Raw genomic sequence first — 15,555 nt, 5'->3', positions numbered from 1 at the left:
TACATGCATGTGGCGTATTGGTGAACATGATTTTTATTAGTTAACATTTATATATAATTTATTAGGTAATATGATCAGATAATAGGATCTCCATATAATAAAGAATCTTTGTCATCAAAAAATTTTTTTAATTCTATTTTTTAATAGAACAAGAAGTTTATTACTCCCACTCAGTAATTCGTGGGGCTTTGATGTTAAGTCATATATAATTTGAGAAATACCAGGAATCTTCTTAATTTCAGTGACCATCTTTAACACCACCTCTACAGGGATCTCATTGCCAGGTGCTGGAGGTATACCAGTCATGAAGTCACTAGCAATAAAGGTTTGAATAACCACAGATCTTTGGCATGAAGGCTGCTTTTGAAGTGGGTCCTGATCAAAATGTCATAGTGTCAAAATCCCCGGCATCTGGCTGATTTTCCCAGCCTACCCAGACTCCCTGAGAATGTTATGGGCCTCAAAATCAGCTTGGCGTAAAGTACTGAGCACACCTGTTGTCAAGAAAGTGGGAGTAGTATCTGTAGGAGGTTCTTTAACTGGTGGGTCAAATATATAAACAACTACGCTGTTAACGTTGTGACACATACGAGGTGTAAGCTTAGCCAGAAAAATAAGAGATTCCCAGTCAGGTTCATCTTTACTGGAGATTCCACACACATTTTTTTTTTTTTTTTGGCTATAAAAGTGTTTTATTAGGCCAAACTACTTACTATAAAAATGCTTTAAAATGCAGTAGGAGAAGATGTAAAGACTAAAAGAAGTGTATAGTGACAATGGCTATCAGAACACATTAAAGAATCCACACTGCTTCCCCCCTTTACCTAGAAAAGGAAGCTTCTAGGCTACCACCTCCTCCTCGGTTATGGAGTCTTGGTATTGCTGGTATTCCAATACCAGGTCATTAAAGTTGCTCTCAGCCTCGGTGAACTCCATCTCATCCGTGCCCTCGCCCGTGTAGAAGTGCAGGAAGGCCTTGCCCCTGACCATGGCTGTAACTGTTCGAAGACTCATTTGAAGAGCTCCTGGATGGCTGTGTTGTTACCGATGTAGGTGGCCGACATTTTTAGCCCCCGGGGTGGGGTGTCACAGACGGCTGTTTTCATGTCGTGAGGGAGCCACTCTGCAAAGTAGCTGCTGTTCTTGTTCTGGATATTGAGCATTCGCTCATTCACCTCCCTCATGGACATGGGACCTCTGAAAATGGCAGCCACCTTAGGTAGCGGCCATGACAGGGGTCATAGGTGGCCATCATATTCTTAGCATCAAACAGCTGTTGGGTGAACCCAGCCACGGTCAGGGCCCGGTACTGCTGGCTGCCCCGGCTGGTCAGCGGGGTAAAGCCAGGCATGAAGAAGTGCAGCCAGGGAAATGGAACCATGTTCACAGCCAGCTTCCCATTCAGCTGGGCCGGGAAGCACAGGCACGTGGTGACCCCACTCATGGCAGCAGACACCGGGTGATTCAGGTCACCGTAGGTGGGTGTGGTCGGTTTTAAGGTTCTGGAACAGATGTTATGAAGTGCTTCATTATTGATGCAGAACATCTCGTCTGCATTTTCTATGAGCTGGTGGACGGAGCGGGTGGCATTGCAGGGCTCCACCATGGTGTCTGACACCTTGGGCGAGTGCGGGACGCTGAATGTGTTTATGATCCTGTCTGGATACTCCTCCCAAATTTTGCCCATGAGAATGGTACCCATCCCAGACCCAGTCCACGCACCCAGGGAGTGAGTCAGCTGGAAACCACTGACTCCATCAGCTCCGCGCCTTCTATGTAGTACCCCTTGGCCCAGTTGTTCCCGGCCCCACACTGACCAAAGATGAAGTTGTCTGGTCTGAAGATCTGCTGAAAGGGCCCTGAGTGCATGGAGTCCATGGTGTCCGGCTCCAGATCCATGAGCGCAGCACGGGCCATATACCTGCCACCACTGGCCTCGTTGCAGTACACATTGATGCGCTCCAGCTGCAGGTCACTGTCCCCATGGTAGGCTCCAGCAGAGTCGATGCCATGTTCATCAGAGATCACCTTCCAGAATTTGCGCCGATCTGGTTCCAGCACTGTCTGGTTTGCCTGAGCACGATCTCCCTCATGGCCAAGGCGGCACTAGGGCAGTAGGAGAAACGCGAGGAGGAGGAGCAGTCACACAATTTTTGCCTTTCTGCGCAGGCAACCTCTCCCCTTCTGACACAGTTCTTTGATGTTAATCTAATTTTCATTAATTGCTAACTCTAAAGCAACAGAGCTTAAATCTTTGAAAGGACTGCTTTTCATACAATCTTACTGTGTGAAATTTGTGCTTAATAGAAAGGTCATTGGACCACCAGCTTTTTGCCTTAGAGTTAGTAGGCAGGGACTGTCTAAGTCGTTAATTTCTATTGCTTGGCATTTCTAGTTAACTTCTATTGCTTGACATTTCTATAACCCTTGGCAGTATTCAAAACACTTTTATATCCGTTGTTATTTGACCCACAATGGAGTAACAGCGCCCTGAGGCAGAGAGACAGATATTTTTTAAAATTACCCCCTTCACTTTTTTTTTTTTTTTTTTTTTTTTAAAATTAGGGGATGGAAGGTGTAAGAGAGGCAAAACTTTTCCTCTTCCCTTTTAGGATTTTGTGTGTGTGTGTGTGTGTGGGGAGAGGGGTGGTGGCTGGGCCTGGGTATTAAGACAAATGGGAAAACCCCAAATTTATTTAATGCAAGTTTTATGTGGCATGGGGGCCCTTAGAAGGAAATGAAGACCCAAAGAAGCAGTTAGAATCCGTTTCTTCTACATTGAATTGCACAAAGAGTAATAAATTGTGAAGCGGTGTCAAGGCAAAGGGGCTTGGTCTAGGGTAGTTAATTGGGTAAAGAAACTACTAGGAAAATACGGGTGAGTTTATCAAGGTTTGTTTGTACAGATTTTTCTCGGCTTCAACTTTTTTTCCTTGATATTAAGAATGTTGCTTTCCTTCTGGTACAGGGAGGACATTTTTCCACATGGAAATTTTATCTCCTACTTTTAAGAAACGGAAGGTCAGAGTGATCTTGCACGTGCTGCTTTTTTTTTTTTTTTTTTCCCCTAACTGCCTTTCATTCAGAATAGATAATATGCCAGAGCAGCATATTTTGGAGTGGTACATTCTTAATTATTTTAGAGTTTGTGCCTCTTTTAAAATCAGTTCTTACTAGGAGCAGACCTGGAACTAGAACCTGTTCCTGTCCCTAAGGGTTGCTCATTCATGATGGGCCAAGTATGAGGATAGGAACGGAGAGCTCACAGATTGTATGGGAATTGTCTACTTGCTTGTCTGTCTTCTTGATTTGACTTTCAGCTCCTTGAAGGTGGAGGTTCTTTTATTTATCGTTGGATCCTCAGTGGCTAGAATATGGCTGGCACATAACAGGTGCTCAGTTAACATTGTTAAGAAACAAGTCATAATAATGTCAACATTTTCACCTCTGCCTATCCCACCTCTCACCCATGCCAAAGGCATAGAAAATGTTGAACAGAAGAATTATATCTACAATAAATAGGCCAAAATATGGGCACAGACCAGGAAGCATAGGTTGTCCATTTGCCAAAAGCACTGGGTAAAGGACACTGAGCTGTAGAAAAGCACAGAAGAAACTGAGAATCTAGCTCCTTTCTTCGGGGAGCTCAAAGTGTCCTCAGAGAAACAGAACACCCACCATTAAAACAATGAGGAAAGTCACTCTCAGTCTGTTTGGTTGGCTGTACCTTCTTGGAAACTTAAAGTTTGGGGGAGGGTGTGGACATGCACTGCAAACAAACCTTAATCTCAGAGGGAGAAGGAAGTAGAAGAACTCTACTCTCATTTTCTTTGGTTCTGTAATTACCCGCACCTACATACAAGTGTTTCTATGCATGAAACTAAATTCAGCAACTGGTCGAGGGATGAATCATTCCAATTAACTGGAATAGGTGAACTTTGACAAAGCTTCATTTGGCATTTTTCTTTAAATAGTCAAGTAATCATGCTATAATTTAGTATCAGTAAACAATTGTTTCCATCCTCAGCCCTACCGGAACTAATATTTTCCAAGTCCTTTACAGCTGTACTTTTCAAGGTTCAGTCCTCAAGCCACGTACTTAAGTATCAGCCTGTGAAATTTGGATTCAGGGCACATGACAATCTGCTTCTTTTCCCCTTAGTAAACACTTTATTTTGAAATAATTTTATATTTACAGAAATATTGCAAATGTTGCAATAAATGTTGCAAATATACTACAAAGAGTTCCTGTATTTCCTTCACCCAGCTTTTTCTGTTAACTTCTTATAGACCAAAATAACTTGTCAAAATTAATAAATTAGCATTGGTGTAATAATACGAACTAAGCTACAGACTATTCGGATTTCACCAATTTTTCCACTACTGCCCTTTTGCTGTTGAATCCAGGCTATCACATTATATTTAATCCTCGTATCTCCTTAGAGTCTTTGGATCTGTGATAGTTTTTTAGTCTTTCCTTGAATCTGATTTTTAATAAGCTCTCCAGGTGGTTCTTACACACTAGAAGTGAACACCATTGCTCTTCCAAAGCCAGGGCACACCTCACAGGTGCTGAGAAGGGGGACCTTCCCTGGCCTGAGTGGTGCTTTGTGCTCTTTGTCCCAAGTTGTGCCCATATCATTGGGGGATCCAGTAGGACACATAAGGCACACTCTGGAGAGAAGTTAACAAATGGAACACAGCACTATTTACAGAAGTGTAGACAGAAATAAGTGAAGAAATAAGGGTTGTTAAGGCAACCAGGAACTATTTACAGTGAAAAGCTTTGATTCACTTTGGGAAGAGGGAAGAAGAGTTGGGGCCACCCAGCGGGAGCAGTAGTCAGAGATGTGCCATTGGAGAACCAGCGTCTGCCAGAACCACCGGACTCTGAAGTAAGGAGGAGTGGAGGAGGACAGACCCTGGACTTACCTCTTTTAGCTTAGATCACCTACTGGTGCCTCCTGTTGGTGGAACTCAACAAGAAGCAGAGGGCAGGGAATGGACCATACTGTTCCTGTGCACAGAGAGGGAGAGAAGGGCGGAGAATTGATGTGGAGACTAGATCCAGGGAGGAGTTGAAGTGACAAGAACCAGAATTGTTTTAAAGTAGAATGCAGTAGAGATAGCCTGGCTAGTTAATTGTGCCTGGATTAAAACTTGTGCTCTGTTTATTAATTTACAGGTACTATGTTATTAGGCGTCCACTGCTTAATTTTTTTAAAAAGTGAGAGATACAATAAAAACATTACGTGTAGCCTTGGAAACTATACAGTTGCAAATTCAACAAATATCCTTTTAGTGAGTTTATGATATGATGAAAAACCATAGCTTCCAGCTACATAAGTAAATATCCAAACTGAAGAAAAGAAGTACCATCTGAGATACAGCCTTAGAATTGATAATGAATTTTGAGAGTGACATATACTACCTTGTAAGGTTTGGATAAAACAGTGCTTTTTTTTTTTTTTTCTATTAACTCTCCAGTTTTTGAAAGGAGAGATGATTGCCCTTTCTGCAGTATAGTGAATCAAATTCTGAACTAAATGTAGAGCTAAAGAAAAAGATTCAGAAAATGTTTTTCAATTTTTTTTGTAATTGCAAAGGAATAAGCTTGAATGGAAAAGAGCTTATATTATTTTGTTTTTAGAGAATAATAGTCTACTTTTATTTTTTATTTTTAAAATTTTCTATATATATAGCTGCTTTTATTTCAGTAGGTTTTTGGAGAACAGGTAGTGTTTAATTACATGAATAAGTTCTTTGATGGTGATTTCTGAGATTTTGGTGCACCCATCACCCGAACAGTATACACTGTACCCAGCGTGCAGTCTTTTATTCCTCACCCCCCTCCCACCCTTTCACCCGAGTCCCCAAAGTCCATTGTATCATTCTTATACCTTTGCATCCTCATAGCTTAGCTCTCACTTATGCGTGAGAACATATGATGTTTGGTTTTTCATTTCTGAGTTACTTTACTTGTGATAATGGTCTCCAATTCCATCCAGGTTGCTGCGAATGCCATTAGTTCATTCCTTTTTAATGGCTGAGTAGTATTCTGTAGTATACATCTATATGTATACATATATACATATATATATGTGTGTGTGTATATATATATACACATATCACAATTTCTTTATCCACTCATTGATTGGTGGGCATTTGGGCTGATTCCATATTTTTGCAATTGTGAATTGTGCTGCTATAAACGTGTGCAAGTATCTTTTTTGTATGATGACTTCTAAAGAGCTCATATTATTCACGCATCCATGGGACTTACGTGGGATCACTAGTCTTTAGAGCTGGACTTTCTTGGGCGTTATTTTTTTTTTATTTTATGGTGAGTGTGAGTGGGTATGATTTTTTTCCCCGCATTTCAAACCAGGAGTAGAAGTTAGAAAAGAGGAATATTAGCTATACTTAGCATTTTTTGTCATTAAGTTTGACATTAAATACGCTGTTTGCTAAAAGAAAAGGCTAGTGGGAGTTCGTTTTACTCATGCATATTTTTCAAAGGTATGGGTCTTTTTTGTTTGCTCATCATTTTCAGCCAGGAAAGGGACACCTTTATCTTTATTTTAAAGAGTGGTTACACTGGGGTCTTGGCTGGAAACAGAATTTTCCTCTGTGGGATTGAATGAAGAGAGTCTAATGAAGGGACTATTGCAGACCCCTGGGGAGGATTATAGTGATAAACAGAGGGTGATCTGGCTCCCAAAAACCAGCAGCAGTGGGAAGCCATCACCATCCTTGGGCCCCGGAAACAAGAGGAGCAAATCATGGAGTCTCGTGAGGGTTATAATCATGGTGGAAGGGCCACTGAGGAGAAGCCAGAGCTGGGAAGGGACATGCTCATTGTGGGACACTGCAGTGAAGTGAAGAGAGTAGGAAAAGCAGCACCCCATCACACTCCTCCCATTCGTCAAACCCAACAGAAGCTGGGGGCATGGCAGTGTAGATGACACTGGGACAGTGAGAGGTGGAATATGGCTAGAGGAAGTGTGGGTTGGGGAGAGACGGGCAATACTAGCAAAATGACCCATTGCAATTAAGGCCCCCAAATTATTTCTTGTGACATTAGGTTTTCAGGAAATGAAAAGTAGATGCATTAAATTAACAAGTAATCAATCCATTTTCTTTTTAAAGAGTCAGTTTTGTTTTAAAATGACTTGCTACTCTCCTAGCCTGTTCTTAAGTTTTAGTGCATAAAGACCCTGTTCTTCTGAGTTTTCTTAGTCTCAGTATGTAGAGAGAAAGGTGTTGACCTTTAAGAATGTGGAGCCTGGCCTGGCCAACATGGTGAAACCCTGTCTATACTAAAAATACAAAAATTAGCCGGGTGTGGTGGCACATATCTGTAATCCCAGCTACTCAGGAGGCTGAGGCAGGAGAATTGCTGGAACCTGGGAGGTGGAGGTTGCAGTGAGCCAACATCATGCCACTGCACTCCAGCCTGGGCAACAGAGCGAGACTCCATCTCAGGAAAAAAAAAAAAAAAAAAGAATGTTGTGTCTGCATTTGACCTCAAGAGGACGGGAGGGATGGCACAGCTGTTACTGGTTGCGCCAAATGGCATTTTCATGGTTAAAAATGGCTATAATTACCTGAATGCTCTTATTGTCTTAATGAGTTATTTCTGTTGGAGCTAAATGAAATTACTAAATAATCATTTCCAGTTGTTCGTTGATTATTTGTGCATAAATTATTTAATGAAAATAGACTTAGATGACCCAGTGGTAGAAAGACCAATTTCTGGGAAAAACATCCACTGTTCACAGCCCCAGTTGTAGATGATTGGAAAACAAAAGCAAAGCAACAAAGTGATCTTAAATGCTCTTGGCAACTTCAACCAAACCTGGTCCCAGGATCATTTAAGAACTTCTGCTGTGAGGCTCAGAGAAACAGAGCTGAAAATAGACCAGTTGCAGCAGTTTCAGTGGAGCGACCTGAAATGTTTTCTTTAGAGGGAGTTTTCAGTGAGCAATAAAACGGTATGCCCAGAAGATTACATTCCTGGGAAAAGACATTCGTGTTTGATTTTCCTTTTCCCGGTGGACTACCTCTCTGAAGTACTTGGCATCAAGTCTTTGAACATGATGCAGTGAAAGCTTCTCAGTCTCCTATCTGCTGTGCTGTTTTTGTCTTATTTAACCCTTTTCTTCCCCTCTTTGTGATGGATTCTTGGGCAAAGCCACCTTCATCTGAAAGGCCCCAGAAAAAATAAACAGAAGCATGCTCTTTAAAAATTTTATTTATGTATTTACATTGTTCATTCATTTACACTGTTTCCTTTGTTCCCTAGCCTGGAACAATGTCTGGTCTGGCTTTGTCCTCAGTCATATTGGCTGCTCTCTTTATATCACAAAATGTTAAGTTAAAACGTCAAAAAGTGGTCAGAAACTATTTACTTCAGTGGCTAATTGGCTTAAATAAAGTTTGAGAGTCTTTGACTCTCAGAACTTAAATGAGCTTAATTGAAATTTTGAGCAAAGCTTAAAAAGCCAGATTTCTCTATCATGCCTTGTGAAAGGAGTGTCATGACTTTGAGTAGCTGGAATCTGTAAGCTGCTCATAGTTAGTGACTCTAAGCAGATACCGAGGCCTCTCTTGCTCTTACTGATCTGACTTGTGCAAAGAGTTCCAGCCAGCAGGTATGGGGAATGCAATGCTATGCTCACTTGTGCTTTAACCTAAGAACCTGAAGCCGGTGACAATGGGGGTTAGCACTGATGTAAAGATAATCTCTGTCCTTTGCAGCTATTCTTGTCTGTGTCGGGATTATTTTCCAAATCACTGTGGTTGTAACATTGATGCGTCTTTAACTCTGTTGCCTGCCATAGTCCCTGGAGGTCAGTTAGTTGCCATGGTTGTCTCTCCTAGCTCTGAAAGATAGATACATTTCCTTTTCCACTGTAGGTTTCATAGTCAAGGACCTTCTTTCTGTCCTGACTTACCAAGACGACCTCCAACAAGTCTGCCTGTTCATAGTGTTCCCTTCCTCTTGCCACAGTAGGCTTCTTAGACCTAGATCATATTTGTCAGGATCTGCCTCTGCTTAAAAACTCTCAGCCATTTGTTACTTACAGAGTAAAATCCCTGTCAGTCACCAATGAAGACATTTTTTTGTGAGCAACTGCTATGGGCAAGATCCAATGCTTGGTACTGTAGGAACCCAGATCATGTCCACTTGCTTATTCACCTTGTGTCCTTGATTAGTTTATAATTTCCTGTAGGCCAGGAATTGTACTTGATGTGTAGAAGTGCTCAGCAACAGGACTGGCTTTTCATCAGCATCCTTGATTACATAGCTTCAGTTGATGATAGCTCATTAAGGTCTACAGCTTGGAAAATTATATACGTAGTCTTCTCAAGGCTGTTAGATATGACTCCTAATGTTTTTGAAACGGTCTGTTTAGAATTCTCTTCAGAACTCATAAGTTGTGAAAAGAGTCTTATTAGTCCATCCTTTTGTTTAAGACACAATTTACTGAATGCCTGCTTAGTGCTAGGCATCATGTCAAGCCCTTGGTATGCCAGAATGTGTGAAAGCCCACCAAGCACACTGCCAGGAATGCACCAGAGGCAAACAAGCTTGGGTTTATTACCTTGTGCTGCAGTAAGAGACAGTCACACCATGGAGAGGTGTGGGCATTTCAACAGGTGGAAGCTTGGGAAGAATATCTTATAGAGTTTTCAGGGCTGAAGTTAGTCATAGGATGCTGTTGGAAGAGATTGGTCAGAACTTGTAAACCAGGAAGTTGCTAGAACAATCAGTGCTTGTATCTTGAGGACAGATGACTGTGTGGCGTTATAGGTAGATCAGCTTGTCTGTGGCCTTATTTAGAACATATGTGATGTAGTTTGGATGCTTGTCCCTACCCAAATCTCATGTTTGGTAAATGTAAGCCCCAGTGTTGGAGGTGAGGCCTGGTGGGAGGTGTTTGGACCATGGGGGTGGATCCCTCATGAATGGCTTTGGCCATCCTCTTGGTGATGAGTGAACTCTTACTCTGAGTTCACACGAGAGCTGGTTGTATAAAAGTGTGTGGCCCCTCCCCCTTCTCTTGCTCCTGTTTTCACCCTGTGATGTGCCTGCTCCTCCTTTGGCTTCCACCATGATTGGAAGCTTCCTGAGGCCTCCTAGGAAGCATAGGCCACTATGCTTTCTGCACAGCCTGTAGAACCATGAACCAATTCAATCTCTTCCCTTATAAATTACCCAGGCTCAGGTGTTTCTTTAAAGCAGTGCAAGGATGGCTGAATACAGCATGTGTCTGAACGAGCAGGTGTAGAGTCTGAGTTTAGTTTGTTTTGCATGTCATGGCTTAAACAGTTTTTCAGTGTCATGAGTCATAATCCATTTTGCAAGTTACAGTTTTGGTTTGATTTTTCAGATCCCCCTCACATCTTAATTGCCAGCTGAATTGGCTTTCCCTTCATCAGAAGGATAATGACAAGTTCCTGTTCTCAGGAAGTCCCCAGTCTGGGCTGTTATAATTTGATATGTACTATAATAGAGATATAAATAAGGTGTTAGACAGTTCAGAAGAAGCAAACTTTTTAAAAAAGAAAAAAATGAAAACTTTGTTGAAATCCTACCATATGCAAAGCTCTGCACAATTATGTACTGCTCAAATAACGTACATTATTTTATTTGATCCTCAGCAATCTTACAAAGTAGGTATTATTTTTCTTTTAAACACTGGGGTCAGTTGGTGGGAAATAGGGGAGGGACGGTGGGGAGAGCTGGGGAGGGAGCTGGGGAGAGATAGCAAGGGGAGGGATGCCAGATGCAGGTGATGGGGAGGAAGGCAGCAAATCACACTGCCACGTGTGTACCTATGCAACAATCTTGCATGTTCTTCACATGTACCCCAAAACCTAAAATGCAATAAAATAAATAAATGGGGAAAAAATAAATAAATTTTAAAGTCAAGAAAGCGTGATGCCAAAAAAGCTAGATGGCTCATTCAAGGTAACCCAGCTAAGAGATGATTTTAGGACTTTATTAAACAAACGTTTGCCTGGTATTGTTCTAGGTGCTTTATATAAACTCCAAAGTAGACCTTTGAAGTAGCTACTACTCTATTTTATTTCATCACTAACAGAAATGAGCCTTGGGGACATGAAGTAACTGCTCTAAAGTCACAAAGCTGATGCCCATGTAGTAGAAGAAGGATTCAGACCCCAGTGGTGTGGCTCTCTGGGCCATGCACATGGCCACTTTGCTTTGCTGCTTCTCCTCAGCCCTTATTGGACTTTTACATCTGTATCTTTAACCACTGTGCTAATGTGGCTCATGGACAGGAGAAGCTTCACAGAAGGGTTGACATGGGGGCTGGAGTTTGCTAGATAGATAGAATATCTCTGGATGGATCAGGAAGAGAAGGCTGTGACATTTCATTCAGGAACAGCAGCCCTTGAGGAGCCCTGGGAACAGGAAAAGCTCTGCTGGGCCAGGGGTGGGGGAGGCTTGAGTGTGTAGAATCAAGGAGCTGTGGGTGGCAGTGGTAGAGATGGAGACAGGCGTTGGAACCAGATTGGGACCTCACACTCGCCCCTGGCGTTTGGTCAACAGGATGTTTCTCTTCCCAATACCTCCCTTGGCTCTGAATGGTTACTCTGGTCTCAATGCATCCCCTAAGGAGAGAGATCACCAAAGATACTCATACTGAAGGCAGTTCCAGAGAAGAAGTTCTAGAAATGTGTTAAGGAAAAGAAGCTTTAGGAAAAAATGCTGCCTAGAGATATTCTTACGGCAATTGCTTTGATGAACATTACACTCATTTTAATGTCTGCATCCTTATAAGTTAGAGAAAGAAAATGTCACTACTTTTCAATCAGTCCAGAGTCTGGAAGAGCAGCTTTTATTTATGCAGTGCTGGGAGCTGACTTGCATTTAATGTTCACATCAATTTTTATATAAGGGAGATGCTGTTCATGTCTTAGTTGTATAGATGAGGAAACTGAGGCTCAGAGGACTCCAAGGGGTTTGACACACCACACAGTGATCAGTGGTAGAGCCAAGATTTCAACCCAGTTTGATTCCAGACCTTGTTCTGTCACATTACTTCAAGAAGTCTATGTCCTTTTAGTTTGTGAAAGTGCAGTATGTCCCAAACACAATGGCCAGTCTTATGTCAAAGAAGAGTCAGTAGTACAGAGAGGCAGGAGCAGCCTGGAGTAGTGGGAAGAGGCAGTAGTAGGAGGACCAAGAGGAGGGGACTCGTCAGAGCCTTTCCCACCCTTCCCCATTCTGTGTCAGACCTGCCCCTGCTTCCCATCCTTGGGACTTCCTGGTGTAAAATAGTGTCCCACCCAGTGTTACTCCTTAGACAGCAAGAGATAGTCCAAAAACTGGACTGAAATTCTAGGTCCCGCTGTGAGCAGTGGCGCTCCTCTTCACTTTGCTGGGACATTGGTTCAACAGCCAATTAGCGTATGTATTTGTGTTGAACCTTCTGTTATCAACCTAGTAGTTTACTTATTTAACAAATGACAGGTGCCCTTGTTAGGTGCTGTGGGCACAGAAAGGTCTTTGATGGCTCTGGAAAACTGATGATATTTCTTAATTTGGGGTATGGCATTCTAAATTTTTGTAGCACCAGGGAAAATGTGGTGGCAGCAGATAATGAGTCCAGGGCTACACATTCTGGAAATAAAAGGAATGATTTGTTACTATCTTTTTTTTTTTTGTTCCCTGTAGTGTGAGCTTATGGATCAGTTGTATTAGTTGATTAACTTACTGTAAGTAGGATTTGTCCCTTTGTCCCTTTGCATACCCCTGCCATCAGTGGTATCTAGTATGGCTAATAAGAGTCTCCATGTTGAGTTAGGCCACCAGTGTCTGAATCCTGATTCCTTGGCTTATTTTGGACAAGTTATTTAAACTTTCTATGCCTTACTTTTTTATTTTGAATATGGAAATAAGAGTACTTACCTTATAGGGTTATTCGAAAGATTAAGTAAAAAAATCCTTGAAAATCACTCAGCACATTACTCAGCACATAGTAAGAGCTCAGGAAAGAATAAGAATAGTCAATGTCGAGTGAGCCCCTGTTGTGTTCCAGGCCTGGGCATAGGCTGAGCACTGCACAGCTCCCAGGGGTGCCTTCCATGTGAACAACGATGTGAATATTGCTCTGGAATTGTGCGGCACAATGACCCCATTCCAGAAACTGCTCTGAGTGCTTCACATGTGTTAGTTCTTTAATCCTTAAAACAACCCATTATTATTCCCACTTATAATTCAGACAGAGAGATGTTAATGGCTTTGCTCAAGTTTAGCCAGCTGGTAAGTGGCAAAGTTGGGGTGTGAACCATTCATATTATTGTGGTATGGACCAGGACAGTTGACCTGTCAGTCGTGAAATGGAGGAACACTCTCCTTAATAGTTTGGCTTTCTTTATTAACCCATAATGCATGGCTTGTCTTTGTGTATATTAATATTTCTTAGAGGCAGTTTATATTTTGAGCTTTTTAAAATAATACATATAATTGCAGTTTAATAATAGAAATTCAGAAATTCACTTGACCTTGGGAAAAGGTTATGTACTTTTATTTATCAAGTTCAACTATATGTGATTAGGGCAAAGGAAAGGAAACAGGAAATGGGGGTTGGCGAGAGAGAGGTGAGAACAAGCCCACCGGACATTTGAGCAGCACCAGCACATCTATCTGCCCATCCACGTGGCTCCACTGAAGGATATGTCACCAGCCCATGTTCTTCACTCAGATGGCTTCAGTTCTCATGTGACTTTCATAATGCAGGCATCGTGCCACATGGCGTGTAGTAATGCACTTTTCATACAACGTAGCCAGTAAATGAAGCCAGATACTTTAGCTGGTACTCAACCAGAGAAGCAAGGATTTTCTCCAATATCAGAAGAAAAAACTAGCTGTGCTAGAATTGTTGACAAGTGACATGGAAAGTCCCCAGTGAGATGCCTTTCTGAGGGATTTTCAAGAGGACCATCCTCTTCAAGAGACCATTTTTTGCCTGCCTGGTGATCAGTGACTTTCTGAAATGGTTCTGGACCCTCCATAGCACCTCCCTTGAACACAGACCAACTAGGAAAAGCACCAACAGATTTGTTCCATTCTTCTCTATTTTCTCCTACTCTCAACCTGAGTCCTCCCTTGACCTAGCCAGCCCCTTTGCATAGGATGGTTTGCTGAGCTGTATTACTATCTCTCTTCAAGGTCCTGCATTGCCTTTCTCTTTTGGCACTAGAAGCCTCTGGCCCTCTATGCCCTTCCTGAACTTTCTTGGCTCTTACCTGCCTGGGAGGAGAACTCAGACACATGAATTAGTACCATTTATGTTATACGTAACTTTTTGCAACCTTCTGAATATTTCAAAATTAGTTTTCTTCCTCCCAAGATTTCATTCAGGAGGCCAAAATGAGAAGGTTTTTCATTTTAAGGTTAAAGTCTCTGTGATAGTGAGATTACAATAGAGATAGATCAGTGCTGACCCCTTTTCCCTCAGATTCTCATCCTGCTTGCTGCTCTAAGGGTAGCAGCCTCATAGGAACAGATAGCATTGGTGGCATTTTCATGAGAGCTTAGGGGCACCTGACAATTGAAAGCAGTTATGACAAGCCTGTGTAGTTTCTCTGATTGCCACATGGAGGCAACTCAGGGCACCATCAGAATTGGAGGAGATGAGTCTTTATATAAAAATAGGATGTTGTTGATACAATGCAGTCAAAAGAGGAATCATCATGCCCTCCACACCCTAACAAAACATGTCTTCCTTTCTGCTTAAGAACCAAATAAATTACTTTCTTCCACTGCTATTCACAGAGCTAAATTAGAGCCTAGCTGAGACGGAGCAGAACTTTTTTTGTCTAGGACAAAGCAAATCAAAATGGCAAAATTACCAGTTGCTACGAGGGCCTAGCCACAGTGGGCACTCAGGTGTTAGTTCATCTGCTATTTGCTGAGGGGATTTTGTTCCACAAGTTACTTTTGTCAGGGGGCTGTATTAGGAGAATATTGCTTGCCCTAATGCTGTGGGAGTCTGAGAGAATGTAGCTGTATTAGTCTGTTTTTATGCTGCTGATAGAGATATACCTTGGACTGGGCAATTTACAAAAGAAGTAGGTTTAATGAACTCACAGTTTCATGTGGCACAGAAGCCTCATAATCACGGTGGAATGTGACAGACACATCTCACATGGTGGCAGACGAGGGAAGAAAATTTGTGCAGCAAACTCCCCTTTATAAAACCATCAGATCTCATGAAACTTATTCACTATTACAAGAACAGCAAGGGAAAGATCCTTCCCCATGATTCAGTTACCTCCCACCGGATCTCCCCCTACGTGGGAATTGTGGGAGCTATAATTCAAGATGAGATTTGGGTGGGGACACAGCCAAACCATGTCACTGGCTTAGAAATGTGAATACGGAATCTGAATTGAGCCTATTCTTCATTTTCCCACCTGATCGCTTTGAATTAATCAGGATTGAACTTAAGTGGAATGCTCCCTGGCTTCCTCAAAGCTGGGGTCATTGAACCTCTTAGGTCTTGCTCATAATTTCTC

General features: G+C 42.1%; 1 protein-coding gene and 1 pseudogene across 6 annotated transcripts in view; one reads left to right on the top strand and one right to left on the bottom strand.

Moving 5' to 3' along the window:
- Nucleotides 1-15,555, top strand: part of NCALD (neurocalcin delta) — a 449,016-nt gene that overhangs the window by 123,961 nt on the left and 309,500 nt on the right. The window lies entirely within an intron of this gene.
- On the bottom strand, nucleotides 120-2,093 carry LOC116528483 (annotated as a pseudogene).

Source organism: Sapajus apella, unplaced genomic scaffold (assembly GCF_009761245.1).
Source record: "Sapajus apella isolate SASKATOON/1434 unplaced genomic scaffold, GSC_monkey_1.0 scaffold3, whole genome shotgun sequence".
NCBI lineage: Eukaryota > Metazoa > Chordata > Mammalia > Primates > Cebidae > Sapajus > Sapajus apella.
Note: the sequence above shows the minus strand (reverse complement) of the source record. Positions and strands in the feature narration are given on the sequence as shown.